General features: G+C 43.9%; 1 protein-coding gene and 1 pseudogene across 1 annotated transcript in view; one reads left to right on the top strand and one right to left on the bottom strand.

Moving 5' to 3' along the window:
- Positions 1-17,279, bottom strand: part of Colgalt2 (collagen beta(1-O)galactosyltransferase 2) — a 106,758-nt gene that overhangs the window by 84,348 nt on the left and 5,131 nt on the right. The gene's annotated exons all lie outside the window — the stretch shown is intronic.
- LOC110298248 lies at positions 14,682-15,196 on the top strand (annotated as a pseudogene).

The following is a 17,279-nucleotide window of genomic DNA, read 5'->3' as shown; positions in this document are numbered from 1 at the left end:
GCTTTTCTTGTATCCTGACTCACTGATGCTACCAGTCAGCGATACTACAAAGCTCTCAGACTACACACATCCTTCATGTTACCTTGAAAAATCTATATATTTAATAAGTTATACACAGGAACACTACACAAAATATACAACTAAAAAGGTGTGATACTTTAGAGCCAAGTTTAACACAGACACCCTCAATAGACATGAATATGCAATCTCCGAAAGCCAGATATTAATAGGGTGGAAGAGTCTTCGGACAGCAGGGATCAGAGTAAACAGAGAGGGGAGAAAGGTCTCTCTGCCAGTAGCAAGCAGAAAGAATTCCAAATGGGGGTGGGGGTGGGGCGGGGGGGGGGGACGCTTTGAAAAAGCAGAGTTCACTGTGGACCTAGGCTCTGCTTAGAGCCAATCAGATTGTCATTTGGATTTTATTAGAGATTAGACTCTGGAACATCTTGAATTTGAACATTCCCATTTGAGCAGCTGATGTCCCTTCCACAGTCACTGTAGCCATATATTATCCTTTCTGAAGAAATGAACCATTTCTCTCTGCTCTGGTTTTGGGCGTGGAACATTAACTCCCTTCTTAGTAGCGCTGTACAAGAGGCAGGGGAAACCAGTGCCTTTGCTCTGAAAAATCTCAGTTTCCTGGGGTCTAAAGTAACATGGTGAGGCTTGGGCAGAGACTTAGATAGAAATACCCTGGCACTTATTTCTTCATGAAGAAACCAGAACTGGGCTCTGCCAAGCAGACAGCTATGAGCTCATTGGTCTGAAATAATTACTTATTGAGACTTTCCCCTGGACAAGGCTAATGATTTATGCAGGACATAACTTCATTTACAGGGAATTTTTTTAACTCAATAATTGGTTACCTTGACCTATATATATTTAGACCTGATGAAGTTCTCTGTTATATTAATTGATATATTAGGAAATAAAAGCTGATGAACCAGGAAACAGAAAATAAATATTCAATCCAAAGAGGCTGTTTTTAACAATCAGTCTTCATGGTTTTCTGATATCATTCCTAATTTTAAAATTAAAGCCTCAAATAATCGAAAGCAGCAGGGAGTTTTAAAAGAGTCCAACCATCTCTAGTTGAGGTTTGGAATGTAAGTGCGAACTGAAGCAAACCCCAAAGACACTGCTAGGTAGCCCAGAGCCGATCTGAGAGCTCTTTTTAACCCAGATATTTGTTGTGATGTCAACTGAAGGAATAGAGGCATCAAAGGGACTGTGTTCAAATTATGTCTGTGTGACTATGAAAAGCAGGATCAAAAGCACCACTGATTGTTATTTTATTTTATTTTATTTATAGATTTTGCTACATGATCAAAGAAGCAAGTGGAAAGCAACCATTAGCTCACCTAAACCTCAACTGCTGCCAGCTAGGTGGTCACTGAGTCCAGTCAGCCCTCCCAGTGCTTTAGGAAAGGATATGAGTTGAGTGCAGATCTGTGTGAGGTTCGAGCTCCAATGTCAGTAAAAGAGAGAGGTCACAGGAGGGATGCCAGGGAGTGGTGAGGGTACAGGAGTCCCGGCAGATAAGACTTTATTCACTGGCATATTCACATACAGCCAGTTACTCACTGGTATACAGCCAGTGGGCAGGCGGCTGAAAGAATATAAATTTGGGGCCAGGAAGATGATCCAGTGGATACCGAACTTCACATGCAGGGGTGAGTTCCAGAGTTCCATGTAGATGCAGGCTGGATGTGGTGGCCTGCCTGTGACGCCAGCCCTCCCCAGGTCAGGGATGAGGAAATTCTCCTTTCAAGCTGGCTGACTACACAAGGGAAATCAGGAGGCTTTGGGTTCAGTGAGAGATCCTGCCTCAAAGCAAACAAGCAGGCCAACAAAGAAGACGAAGAAAAAAGCGGAGAAGAGACAGGGGAGGACATTAACATCTGACTTCCATACACAGGGCACGCATGCACGCATGTGTACGCACATTCCACATGAGAACGTCTCTACACACATGCACAAGAGCTGCAGACACACACACAAAGAAATACGAATATCTTTGTGGCAGTATAAATGGAAAGATTATTAAAATGATTACTATCATCCTTTTTTTACTAACAGGCTGCTGGTTTTGTTTTTTTCTCACTGCTGGAGGTGTGCCACAGTGGAGCTTTTGGAATGATCAAAGTGGGATCAACGCCATGCTCAGACTAAGCTGAGAGGTGAGACAAGCGTTTGGAAGGGTGTCCACAGACAGACTTGTAGCCTGTCTTGTTTTGAGACAATGACATATGCAGTTCTTCTACCAAAAAAAAAAAAAAAATGACCTCATTTGTTAACAATTGATTATTCAGGGGTTTGGAAACGATAGTGTGTGATTTTACCACCTACTGTGAAATTAACTACAGACTGCAGCCACCAGTAACCTTTACCTTCCTGGGGATCAAAGAGAAAAGGGATAAATATTTGTTTTTGAAGTTTCTGAAAACAAGAATTATCTGTCTGGACTTTTAAACATCCTAATCATGTTCCCCAAGGTGAACAGAGCACAGAGCTTCCCACCACCCCCAACATTTCAGATAAGAGTGTGAAGGGAGGTCTAGCATCACCAAACGCAGCCACATGAGTAAAAGAAACCAATGAAGGATAGCTTGGGGAAACAGCTCTTTGGAAACAAAAGGAAAAAGTTGGAAAGGAAAATGAAGCTAATTTCAGAGGCTAGTGAGGAGTGAAATTTAATTAATAAGAAAACCCCCTAAGATTCAAAAGGAGAAATGATTTCAGAAAGTGAAATGCAGACTCGCAGACTGTTTGCCCACTGACATCAAAGCATCAAAGTGTCTCTCTCCCTCAGAGCCACAGAACGCCAGGGCAATTCGTTATCTGCAACTTGACAGGTAGTATACAGATGAGCAAAACATCAAATCTCACACACTCAGAAGAGGGACCAGGTTTCAAGAGCTGATGTTATTTCAGAGCAGAAATGGCTGTCTCCCATCTGTGGAACCCCATGTGCTATGAGATCAGAATAAAGAACAGTCACTAAAGCATTGTCTGTTTAACACGCCTAGGCCCCAGAGTTCAATGTTACCAAGACCTCCTAAAACGTCTTCCTCCAGAAGCTCAAACATCTGGTACTGGCCGTAAGAACTGCAGGCAGACGGCTTACAGCTGGACAGGATCAGAGGAGCAGCCAAGAGCAGGGGAGCTGAAGGAGGCAGCCAGGGAACAGGGCTTTCTCAGGGCGCTTCTGACAGCCCAAGGGATCTATCTGCCTTCTCAGTCCCTGGTGTTCAGAAGTGGAAGAGTTGATTTTGGAGACCAAAGCCCACACAGGTAAGTTAGGGTCACCAATGAGAACACCCTGAAAAAAAGAATATTCTTTTCCTTCTTTCTTTGCTTTCTCTTGCAGGATAGAAGCTCAGAATCAGAAGGTAGGGACTCCCATATCTTTCTTCTGACTTTTCTTTGGTTCCTAACAGTCAGGCATTGGCAAGGAAGACAGCCTTGCCCAGTTTCATGTCACAGTGACCCTTCATGGCGTTCCTACTTTGGCCTCAGAAGAGTGAGACATGGGCAGGGCTTTTGTTTTGCTTTGTTGTAAAGATTTATTTATTTATTATATATAAGTACACTGTAGCTGTCTTCAGACACTCCAGAAGAGGGTGTCAGATCTTATTACAGATGGTTGTGAGCCACCATGTGGTTGCTGGGATTTGAACTCAGGACCTTCAGAAGAGCAGTCAGTGCTCTTAACTGCTGAGCCATCTCACCAGCCCACAGGCCAGGTAATGGCAGCAGAGTAAAGTAAAACCTTCTCCCATGGCTCATTAGCCTCTTGGGACTGGACCTGGGTCTTCTCACCCAGTGGTTCTCAACCTTCCAATGCTGTGACCCTTTATTACAGTCCCTCATGGTGTGGTGGCCCCCAACCATAAAATTATTTCCGTTGCTACTTCATATCTGTAATTTTGCAATAGTTATGAATTGTTATGTGTTGCCATGCACTCGAGTCAGCTTGACAGGCCGAGAGGCCTGGAAGCCACTCACGAGGCAGAGAGTTTCATGGAAACTCACCTCCAGGAGTCTGGCGTTCTCTTTAACCCATATACTCATATTCTATTCCCGAGTTAGTCTGGTGTATGGATCCACGTGCTCTCTTTTAGTATTATCTTATTATAAGTGCCTTTTAAGATTGAATTCTGACATAGCTAAGCCTTCACCAGTGTTCCAATGTCCTAGAAAGTCCTTGAGCAGACCATGGGCTTGGAATTCAGTAAGAATGTTGCCTATTCAGTGACATTCAGAATTGCCTCTGGTATTACACTATCACCTTGAATAAAAGCTAAGTCACTGCCCTACACAGGAATTTACCATCATCTAGGAAGAAGGAAGTTTGAGACCTAAGGAGGAACCAAAGTAGATAGTTAGAACTATAGATAGCTGAGTTACACCCATACACACGTATTTACAATGGCCTAGGGGGAAGGTGGACTATACAATAGACTAAAATAGGAACTATGGCAAGGGCACGAAGCCCTTGACCCTGGCTTCTAAGATTAAGTGGATCTTAGGTGGAGCTCTTTTTGATTCCAGTTGTTAACAATGAATTCTATCCCAGGTGGTTCCTGTTAGACCTTCTGTGTTTGTATTTCTCTGTTTCGTGTAACAAAGGGGCCCAGAGGGTCTGCGGCAATGTGTTACCGGATGATAGTAAGCAATCCCCGTGAAAGGGGGAAGTATCATTTACCCCCTCAAATGGGTCGTGGCCCACAGGTTGAGAACCACTACCCTAACCCCTATATCTCATAAATAAGCTACTTCCCTCACCGCGGAGTGGATCAAGCAGAGTACACTGGCCTGCAGGGCTAACCAGGAGTCTTCACAGAGAACAAACACACAAACTGTTTCCCATCACAACTGCAGATGTCACGCCTCCATTTATATCTTTACCACAGTAAAAGAGGGACCATTCTAGAGACCAGTTCTGCTCGCTTATTTTGTTTGCAATAAAAACAGTCAAATATAACGGGACATCTGCATTGTGTCCACTCACGAAGCACGTGTGTTATCCCTAGTGCTGCTGCAATGGCTTCCCCGGTTGTCAGCTCAGGCGCAGGCTGTTCTCACAACATTCTCCACAATCTGTTTCTTCTCTTCAGAGCCCTGGCTTTTGCTGCCGCTGTTCATAAAAGCTGCATTTCACTCGTGTTAAAGGGCTAAACACCCCCTTTTCCAACACAGATATGAATGATCAGCTGAGGCAAGGGGGAGCCGAGATAGGGATAACTCCAAACTAGGACTGAATTCAAATGCAAGTGCAAATACAATGGGCATGATAGTATGTGCCTTAAATTCCAGGACTTGGGAGGCAGGGGCAAGCAGATCTCTATGAGTTTAAGGCCAGCCTGGTCTCTATAGCAAGTTCCAAACCAGCCAAGGCTATGCAGTGAGACCTTGTCCAGACAAATACAACACAAAGTTGGACGGAGTTCAGTATGTCACCTCAAGTAACATGACCAGGGGGTGAGGTATTTTGTGGTTAGGGTCTGGGAGGTGGAACTATAGAAACAGGTGCTTGTAGCCTGCCAAAGCAAGGCAAAGCGCAGTGGGAAACCTCAGAGCACAGCAGATACAGGGCAGAGATGACGGAAGGAGATAGCACTCAGGAAATCCAATGAGACCGAAGCTGAGGGTCCTCAGACGGAGTGTTTCAGAGTGCCTCTCACTCTCTGTCAGAACTGAAATAAAGATTAGACCGGCTTATAAAAACCAGAAGGTGGGGAGAGGGACTGCTTCGAGAGGCCATCTTCTGAACATGCACGTGGCAACTAGGAAGTGAAGGCAGATGTGCACACTGGTACTGGGTCTACAGAAGTGGGGCCATCCTGATGGTCAGTTAGCAGGAGGAAGGGATGCACCAGGCTCTGTCACATATCCTGCTGATCCATGGATTCTTTAGAGAAGGGGAAGCTGTGGACCCACTGGAGACCACTGGGCTTTGACAGTCCCAAATGCAGAGGACTCTGATTGAATTCTGGATAGTAAACACCATCCATGCTGGTAACTAAGGGAGAGAGATTTACAAAGAGGAGGGAGCTCTGGGGTAAGAAAGAGATGGGAGAGAGGAACCAAAATGTATAGTGTACACATAAGAAAATTGTAAATGAACACAATTGACGACTACTACTACTAAGAATAAATATCAGACCCTGTTGTTTAACTGCACATCACTGGGAAGCACAGACAAGGTGGATCACATGACCGGACTAAAGAATCTGGTAAGAGACAGGTCTCATTACATTCTAAACTACGGATACCTTGAGCACTATGGAGGAGTTGGGCGCTTCTTTTATGTATATGAACACATGGCAAAAATGAGGCTTGGTCCTCGCAAAATGCATTCCAGAGGCATATTCTGTCGAGGGGACTGAGCCACCTCATGTTTCCCTCAGGGACCTGGACTGAGGCACGTTCCTCAGATCAAACGCCAGCCAGCAGTTCCTTTACCGTTCAGCAGTCTTTGCATAGATCTCATGAAAACTCTGTTGAGATTCGGAAGATAACTTAGCAGAGCCGTATCTGTATCTAGTCTTTGATGGATAGAACACCCAGCCAGGAGCAGAGAGGTCACCGTCAGTCACCTGCGGACACTGTTGCAACCTGATCCTAAAATACTGAGGAGCCGCTTTGGCTTTCAGGCCTGGCCAATGCTTTGAAGCTGTGTCAAGACCACAGGACAAAGGCAGTACTGTTTATGCAAATCCAGAAACTCCAAAGCCATTAAAAGTAACATCAGCAATTCAATACCCAGGGATGATTAGAGGCCCTGCATCAGTCTGAAACAGAAAACCCAGAGCAAAGCTGGGCGAAGTACCAAATTCCCAGAGTCGGAAGGGAGCCTGGGCTGGCCAGAGCCTGCTGGATGTGCTTGAGAAGCCAGGCTGCATGCGGCTCCCCTGGCTAAGGGGCAGCTGTCCACGCCAAGAAAGAAAGTCCTGGCCTGAAGCTGCTTCTACACCTGGTGCACAGAACGCTCCATGAGGAATTGCCAAACGTGCCTCCGCAAGGTTGGTTGTCAGGTTGCCACATTCCTCCACAGTCATTGGGAACACATTCCATCCAAAGGAGACAACAGCTATCAGGGGAGAGTCTCTGTAGCAGTAGACAGTAGGATGGAATACAATGAGCTCCTAGCCAAATCCAACATTTTGAGGCCACTCTCAAAAAGATTTAAAGTTTAACTAAGGATCACCGAAGAGTCACTTATGCATTTATGATTCAAGAGACTTCTCAGGCATTATCATTCTCATTAAGGGGATGGGGGAACAAAATCAAATTTTAAAAGGATGCCAAGAACATCTGGCCCAGAGGTTTTCAATCTTAACTGCACATTGAGATCCCCTGGAGGTTTACAAAATTCGTCAGTTGTCCTGGCCCTACTCCATCAGCCCTGGCCTGGGTCTGTCCTTAGGACCTCTTCAAATGATTCTGATAATTAGTCCCATTTGAGAGCCACATTTTAGGACATTTTTCTTACAGTATTTGTCTTAGTTAGGGTTTTACTGCTGTGAACAGACACCATGACCAAGGCAACTCTTATAAGGACAACATTTAATTGGGGCTGGCTTACAGATTCAGAGGTTCAGTCCATTACCATCAAGGCGAGAACACGACAGCATCCAGGCAGGCATGGTGCAGGAGGAGCTAAGAGTTCTACATCTTCATCTGAAGGCTGCTAGCAGAATACTGGCTTCCAGGCAGCTAGAATGAGGGTCTTAAAGCCCCCCAGCCTCAGTGACACACCTACTCCAACAGGGCCACACCTTCTAACAGTGCCACCCCCTGGGCCACGCATATGCAAACCATCACAGTGCTGGACAGGAAACTGAGGTGCACAGGGAGTGAGTTACTTATGCAAAGTGACACACAGAGCAATATACCTGGGACCTTTCACAAGACAATGCAATTAACAAATTGAATGCCCACTGCGGGAGGGGGGATGCGCAATGAATGGAGCTACTTTTGGAGGCAGGGATCCATTCACCTCCCTTAACTCCACCCCTTAATGATTACTGTTTCCTTAGTACTGCATATTTAGTTATAGAATGCAGCTCACATTCTCGAAAAGAAAAAAAAAAGGTTTAAAAACAAAAATAAATGCACACATTTATGAATCTTTGCTATGGATATTTTCTTTTGAAATAATACAAGAAAACTGGGTGTGAAATAGTAAAGATTCGCAGCCAAGTCATTACTGCCCATAGGAGGCAGCTGCGCTTGTGACTGTAATAATGCCACTGTATTGGCTTCTTATCAAATGTATCAGTGACAAACCCAAAGCAGTCTTTTGTATAGGAGTCTAGAACAATATGATTGTCCAAAAAGTAAATACTAAGTTCATTATAACTGAGGACACAGGCTTGGGAAACTTGTAATATCATGTAATTAACAGCTGAATTGCCATATGTTGAAAACAGTCCAACTTTATTAGTCACAAATAAGAGAAGGAGGTTTTAGTGACATGAGAAGAAAAGGAAATCAAATATAGGACTATTTAGCTGGGTATAATAGCTTGTGCCAGTAATCCCAGCTTGTGGAGGCTGAGGTGGGAGGATTACCCCAAATTCAAGGCCAGTGCGTTCCTACAGAATTAGTTACAAAATAGCATAGGCTATTTATGGTGTGTGGCTTTGTCTTACAGAAGGGTATGTTTTCACAGGAGGGAAGGAGTAGGAGGGGTTCGGTGGATAAGAGTGCTTTCTGCCCAAGCATTAGGACTTGGGTTCTGATCCTCAGCACCCACATAAAGCCCAGTGTGTCACACACACCTGTAACTCCAATGTTAGCTGATGGGGACAGGCAGATCCCTTGGTTACCGATCTAAGCTCCCGGGTCAGAGAGAGACCCTGTCTCAGCGGAGTAAGACAGAGAATAATGTAGCAGAACAGAGAACAGTAGATATCCTTCTTTGAACACACAGAGGCTGAACCTAGGCCTTCCTGCACATATGTAGCAGATGTGCAGCTTGGTCTTCAGGTGGGTCCTGAACAACTAGAATGGAAGCTATCCCAAAAGCTGTTGCCTATATGTGGGATATGTTTTCAGTGGGCAAGGACGAGTCTAGCCTCATGGAGACTTGAAGTGCCAGGGTAGATGGGGTGCAAGGGGGGGGGGAACTACCTGTTCAGCAGAGAAGGGGAGAGAGAGATGGGGAAAGGAATGTAGGAGGGAGGGGATGACCAGGAGGGGGCGGTAAGCAGGATGTACAGTGAATAAGTAAAAATTAAATGAAAAAAGATGTCCTTCTTTGGCCTCTATATTACATGCACTAATACACACACACAAACACACACACACAAGGGAGGGGAGGGAAAAGGAGAGGGAGAGAACGGAGAAAGGGGGAAGTGGAAGAAGAAGAGGATGGAGGAAGAAGGAGGAAGAGGAGAAAGAGGAGGAAAAGAAATGAAATATAAGCAACAGACAACCAAGATCAAGGAAAATGGGAACCAATATAACACAAGTGAATACTGTGTGTAATTAGAAGCAACTGCTAGTTTCATCTCCCTCTGCTCTAATAATGTCCACCAATAAAGACCGTTTGTCACAATCACAAAAGAACTCACACAATATGTATTCATTGATAAGTGGATATTAGCCCAAAACTTAGGATACCCAAGATATAAGATACAATTTGATAAACGCATGAAACTCAAGAAGAATGAAGACCAAAGTGTGGACACTGTGCACCTTCTTAGAATTGGGAACAAAACACCCAGGGAAGGAGTTACAGAGACAAAGTTCGTAGCTGTGATGAAAGGATGGACCATTTAGAGACTGCTGTATCCAGGGATCCGTCCCATAATCAGCTTCTAAACGCTGACACCATTGCATACACTAGCAAGATTTTGCTGAAAGGACCCAAATATAGCTGTCTCTTGTGAGACGATGCCGGGGCCTAGCAAACACAGGAGTGGATGTTCACAGTCAGCTATTGGATGTATCACAGGGCTCCCAATGGAGAAGCTAGAGAAAGTACCCAAGGAGCTAAAGGGATCTGCAACCCTATTGTTGGAACAACATGATGTACTAACCAGAACCCCGGAGCTCTTGTCTCTAGCTGCATATGTATCGAAAGATGGCCTAGTCGGCCATCAATGGAAAGAGAGGCCCATTGGACTTGCAAACTTTATATGCCCCAATATAGGGGAATGCCAGGGCCAAAAGAATGGGAATGGGTGGGTAGGGAAGTGGGGGGCGCTATGGGGGACTTTTGGGATAGCATTGGAAATGTAATTGAGGAAAATATGTAATAAAAATATTAAAAATCAAAAAAAAAAGAAAAAAAAAGACCGTTTGTCTATAAAACTAAATGCTTAATAATGCAAACTGAAAAGCGGGCTTGAGGAACTGCCTTTTTATAGTGAGTGTAATGCACGAGCTATATACAAAGGGCCAACCATCTGTAGTACTGTCTGCAAACATATTTGGAGAGAGTCCAGCCACCGTTAGAGAAGGACTGTACACTAATTGACCTGTTCTTGTTCATAGTAATCTCTAATGGCCTTTGTATTTGTATAGTGCCATTGATATTTATCCCTTTTATTCATCTCCGATTTTTTATAGAATATGTAATATATATTACTCTAGCTAAAAGTTCATCAGTTGCATAGGTAAAGTAGCTTTTTTTTTTTCATTGAACTTTTGGGCCTTTTTTCCTTTCATTTATTTCTGCTCTGGTTTTTATTAATCCTTCTCTTATACTAATTTGGGGGCAGGCTTGCACTTGTCTTCCTAGTTCCTTGATAGACATCATTGTTAACCCATTGGTTTAGAAACCATAGGTCATCTTGCTAAAGTGAGAATCAAAGAATGGAAATTAGTGTGCTTAGTAAAGTTTAAAATCTAGTAAGACCAAGGAAGGCTGGAGAGGAGAGCGATCGTTTACTAAATATTTTCGGTGCTAACTGTTTCAAACCTCCCATGTCAGCTCCACAAAACTCACCCAGAACAAGGCACGTTCTGGCTGCCTGGGTGCTCTCCGCTCCACCTGTGTGTGCAGAGGGGGCATAGGGAGCTGTGCACTAAGCTGGCTGTTCCTTGGCACAGTGATGATGTGAAAAATCCAGATCCTACTTGGCATCAATTTCCCACTATCTTGGCAGGTCTACACCACAATCACTGTGGTGTGTGCCACTTGGCCAGGAATATAAGGCTGGCTGGCCACCAAGAAACAAAGAAGCCTTCTATTAGCCCAGCAAGACACTCTGTTGGGAATGCCAGGGCCCTGAATGTCTACAAATACATTTTTCACAGGTATCTCAAGAATTTAATTTCCACTGTTGGGTGTCTAGAAAGTCCTGCATTTCTCAAGACCTTAAAGAGGAGCAATTTCTCACTGCAGCTTTCAGTTAGAATACCAATAGCTCATCGTAGATTCCTCTGGTTCCTGTCTTATCTGCTGCCTACTAGAATAAGAAGCTTGCAATTGTCTTCTACCCTGCTCTCCAACATGGACAGTCACTCTCAAAAGAGCAACTAGAAAGAGACCTATACTGTCTTAAAATCCTATTGTCCAAAGTGCACTGCTACAGTCTAATTTATTGTTATTACTGTGTGGTGGTGGTGGTGGTGGTGGTGGTGGTGGTGGTGGTGGTGGTGGTGGTGGTATCTAGTAGCCCAAATGGGGAGATTTCAATTTAAGAAACCTTTCTCCATCCTGGTATATACCCATTAGCTGACTCTAAAGTAACTGAACCTGAGAGGAAACCTAACACAGTCAACATGGCACTGAACCCAAGTACTCATCAAAGTCCTTTAGCAGAAGTCTTTCTGGCTTTCTTCCTCATTTGGGACCCTAGAGTCTAGGGTGAGTACTTATATTATTCTTGCTCCTGAATGCATGTTTCCTAAGGTATCTTCAAACACGAATCAGAAAGCACAGGAGGGAGAAAGTTATTTTTGCATTATGTTTATAGAAACAACGAATTCTCAACGAGGCAGGAGATAGCGGTCAGCCTGTTGAATTTGCCAAACAGCTAAAATAATAATAAAAACATTTATAGACTCAACAAAATGAATTTACTATTACGCCCTGAGCTTAGCCCTAGCAGGCCATCATGAAATTGTTATTCAAAGCTCAAGTCTGAAAAAAAAATTGTGCATTTGGTGTTCCTAGAAAAGAAAAGAAGTACTTTCTAGCCAAATCTAAGGTTTAATTCATGTGAGAAACTTGGCTAATGCCACCAACTACAGATGCAATGTTCGCATGGCAGCATGTTCCACTAAATGAATTCTAGCCATTATTATATATTTTGCATGGATTTTCAATTATTACCTATAACAAGATTTTTTTTAAAGTTATGAACATTAACACAGCTTCCCTACTAGAGGAATGAAGAACAGAAGGAAAAGTAATAGAACCCTGATTTATTCACCACTAGGTCGCTCGATGGCCACTTGCCAAGCCTTCTAATGCTAAGTAGTTACTACTTGGGTCCCAGCCGGAGGAGGGGGCACCCAAATGCCAGCAGAGGTCAGGAACAGCAAGTCAAAGAGACAGCAGGGGCTTATGGCAAACTCATGCAGTGTGGGGGACTTGGTGGCCTGGACAAAGTTCCCGGCACAGAGACTACTTAGCCACTCTTGTGGAGAAATGCAAACCTGGCAGTGTCAGGTTCATTACACAGACGTGTTCACTCGCAAAGCATCATAAACGCACACGTTAATGATACAGGCTTTGCAGATGCACATTACAATTTATGTACAATTACAAAAAAAATTACAAAAGTACTTTTTAAAAGACTGAATAAGAGGGATGGAGAGATGGCTCAGTGATTAAGAGCACTGGTTGCTCTTAACAGGGGCTTAGGTTTGAGTCCCAGTACTCACACGGCAACTCACAATCACATGTAATTTCAGTTCCAATGCCCTCTTTTGGCTTCTGAGGACACCAGGCACATGTGATGCACAGACACACATGCAGGCAGAACACTCATACCCATAAATTAGTAAAAATTTAAAAAATATTTTAAAAAGAGCCTTTAGGGCCATATTTTTTAGAGGACAAAGAGTCAAGGGCAAGAAAGCAGGGGAAATGTCATCAGAGAGGGGGATGATGTCATCTGAGAGAGAATGGTGTCATCAGAGAAGGGGATGATGTGATCAGAGAGGGAATGGTGTCATCAGAGAGGGGATGATGTCATGAGAGGGGGATGATGTGATCAGAGAGGGGATGATGTCATCAGAGAAGGGATGATGTCATCAGAGAGGGAATGGTGTCATCAGAGAAGGGATGATGTCATCAGAGAGGGAATGATGTCATCAGAGGGGATGAAGTCATCAGAGAGGTGCTCAGAGTAACCTCCTGAAATAGAGGTTATGTAAAACTGTTCCGATTCTACAGCTGGAAAGATGCAGGATGCAGGTAAGGGTGCCTTGTCAGTATGTAAAGACCCTGATACAGAGAGATGGGTTTCAAAGCATCACACTTGTGCAGGGTACAAGTAGCATCTATATTTTGGGTCAAAATATGCACACACATTGACAGCTTCTAGACAAATATGCAAAATCCTCTCATTGCTCACCTCTGGCAGGTGAGGTTTACATCTCATCAAATTCCCACACAGTGTCTGATGGTTTAGTATGGGGGCCTAGCACTTAGTATGGGGCCTAGCATTTAGTATGGGGGCCTAGCAGTTAGTATGGGAGCCTAGCATTTAGTATGGGGGCCTGGCATTTAGTATGGGGGCCTGGCATTTAGTATGGGGGCCTGGCATTTAAGTTGTAAAATAAAAAAGTAAATACACCTGAGTTCTAAAGCAATTAACCTTTTAAGATATTTTGGTTTTAAATTATGTGTATATATGTGGGGAGAGTGTGTGTGTGTGTGGGGGGGGGAGGTGCACCTGAATGCAGTGCCCTCAGAGACCAGAGGGCGTCAGATCCCCTGGAACTAGAGTTTCAGGTAGTTGGGAGCCTCCCGAAGTGATGGCTGAGGGTAAGAGGGAACTGAACTTGAGTCCCCTGCAAGAGCAGTACTTGCTCTTAACCAAGGAGCCATCGTTCCAGCCCCGGTATAATTTTTAACCACGAATTTTTGATATGTTAACATAAATGTCATCAAAATAAGAAGCCACTTTGAGAGTAAACCTGTGAAGGCCATGTAGTTCTTTATGGATTATAGCTATGGTTTAAATACTCACAGGAAAAATCTCCTTGTAAGGTGGTAACTGGGGAATGGCCCAACAAATACATTATAGGCTAACAGCTTTCTCCCTGACATTACTGTATAATGTCACATATTGTGAAGTAATGTGTAAAAACGACCTTTATAGTTCCCTACTATCAACCCCATGAAACCCTCATAATGGTCCTACTATCCTGCTCCCCAGAGTGGAGACAGTGGCACACAGTGAAGTGACCCATGCACACATTTAAGTGTTGGGAAGGGACCACAGCATAACCGACAGCATTCCTGGTTACAGAGCTCTCATTGTTCCTTCCTACAACCACAGGAGACAGCCCAGCAGGAGGACTGCTGGAAGCACATGCCTATGACCAGAGAGTGGCAAGGGAATGGAGAATAAAGACCCGGAGAGCTCTAGCTGCCATCTTGCGACCCCGCGGGTGTGCGCCTTATCTCAGCTGGTCTGCTGAGATAAGACCCCTGAGCTGAGCGTGAACCTTAGTTCCCTGCGCAGCCCCATTTCCACTCCGACAGGATGAAAGAAATGATCACGAACCGGGAAAAACTCGCCAAACTGCAGGCACAAGTGCGCATTGGTGGGAAGGGAACTGCTCATAGAAAAGTGGTTCACAGGACAGCAACAGCAGACAATAAAAAAACAAAACAAAACAACAACAACAAAAACAACTGCAGTTCTCCTTAACGAAGTTAGGGGTAAACAGTATCTCTCTGGTGTTGAAGGGGTGAACATGTTTACAAACCAAGGAGCAGTGATCCGTTTTAACAACCCTAAAGTTCAGGCGTCTCTGGCAGCAGACACCATCACCATTACAGGCCACGCTGAGACAACAGCAGCGGACAGCAATGCTTCCCAGCAGCCTAAACCAGCTGGGTGCAGACATTGTGACTAGTTTAAGGAGCCGGGCTGAAGCTCTGCCCAGTCTGTGGACAGAAAAGCACCACTTGCTATTGGAGAGAATGCTGCCGCCGAAGTTCCAGATCTGGTGGGGAATTTTGATAAATTCGGCTTCTAAGAATGAGGCAAATTGAATTGAAGCAACTTCTGAAGAAGGTGACACTGGTGGAAGTTACAGGCGCTGCTATTTTATATCATGATTGCTTTTAAACTTTTTGTTTGTTTGTTTATTATGGATCTGATAAATTTTTAAGCCCAAGCCTCCCAGACACTGCCGCTCTTTTCAGTCTTTGCTTATTCCTAATTTATTCTTTGTGGCAAATTAGGCTGAAGAAGGCTGAGAATAAAGTTTGGAAAAGGTTAATAAAATTCTTTGCCTAGTTAAAAGCAAAACAAAACAAAACAAAACAAAAAATGGAGAAATATCTGAAAAACCTAACAGACTAACAGGCATGCTATAAAACAAACAACACTAACACAACCGCTCAGGATCTAAACGTGTCGATCGATGATGTCACCACAACAGTATTTACCATATAACCTACTGGGGTAAATTCCTTACCTGCCCTTTGCTTTGGGGTCCACATGCATGAAACTCATTTGGGAACAACTTCAGGACCCTATGTATTGCTGTAGACAGCTTGCCATCCTTGAAGCAATGGGATCCGGGACAAGCATTTGCTACTTCAGCATTTACTCGAAGGAGTGCATCGTTTTGAGATCCAATCATATTTTAAAATTGGAGGTTGGAAGCAAGATTGACAGGTTTCTCCAATCATCGTAAAGAAATTTTACATAGCAGCTCTGGCTGTCCCAGAACTCACTAAGTAAACCAGACTGGCCTCAAATTTACCTGCCTCTACTTCCCAAATGCTGGGGATTAAAGGCATGCAGCGCTATGTCTGACTTATATTTTAGACAAGCAAGTCTAAAACCACCCACTGAAGAAGCTGAAAATCTGAACATTTTAGCAAAATGGAGTCAAAATATGGTCCACCAACATATACAAGGTTCTGTTTGAATTACTGCCACTAGTCATACGTGAGAGGTTTCTTTTTGGTTGCAGAAAGTGACCTTCATGCATATACATGACACACCTTTTAGTATTTATTATTTGTTCCTGTGGAATCTTCTAAAAACAGCGCTGAGGTCAGTAACTAGTCAGTGCCCGAGCTAAGTGACGAAATGATCAGGACAGCGGAAGAGAAACATGGAGCCCCACTATCATTCAAGCAGAAGAGACAATCCTCAATTGAAAGAAATGTGGGTGGTCTTCTCTTCTCAAGCTGAGTCAACTGGACAGAAGCAAAAGGGAGAACTAATTGGACCTTTCTTGCTCCTAAGTGGACCGTGTGTACTTTTTGAGGTATGTCAGTCACAGGTTCACGTTCTGACTCCACCATGGGCTAGTCTTACATTCTCTGTGCCTCAGTTTCCTCTTATATGAAGTGAGATAGTGAAATTTGTAATAACCCTTCCTAGATTTGTTACTGGGAATAAGCCTGTTACCACATGTCTTGGTTAGAGTATCTATTGCTACGATGAAACACCATGACCAAAAAGCAAGTTGGGAGGAAAAGGTTTATTCAACTTATACTTCCACATCTCTGTTCACCATTGAAGGAAGTCAGGACAGGACCTTGGAAGCAGGAGCTGATGCAAAGGCCATGGAGGGATGCTGCTTACTGGCTTGCTTCCTGTGACTTGTTCAACCTGCTTTCTTACAGAACCCAGAACCATCAGCCCAGGGATGGCTCTACCCACAATGGACTGGCCCTCCTCCATCAATCATTAATTAAGAATATGCCTTACAGCCAAATCCTAGGAAGTCATTTCTCAGTTTGTGTGTCAAGTTGGCATAAGACTAGCCAGCACACCACACAAAACCTTAAGAATACTGACCTATAGATGTTAGTTTTGTTGTGCTGGTAGCTTTTTACTAAAATGATTAATATTTTTACTTGCTATTTTATTTTATTTTGGATAACTGTATACTGATTGTACATTAATGGGAGGCCAGAGCGCTCTTTAAAAACTTCATTTTGAGCCTGATGACAAGGCTCAAGGGTAAAGGTGCCTCTACCCAAGCCTAATCCAATCCCTGGAACCCACTTGGTGGGGAAACAAAACAAAACAAAACAAAACAAACAAACAACTTCAGCAAGTTGTCCTCTCTCTCTCTCTCTCTCTCTCTCTCTCTCTCTCTCTCTCTCTCTC

The sequence above is a fragment of the Mus caroli genome, chromosome 1, assembly GCF_900094665.2.
Source record: "Mus caroli chromosome 1, CAROLI_EIJ_v1.1, whole genome shotgun sequence".
NCBI lineage: Eukaryota > Metazoa > Chordata > Mammalia > Rodentia > Muridae > Mus > Mus caroli.
Note: the sequence above shows the minus strand (reverse complement) of the source record. Positions and strands in the feature narration are given on the sequence as shown.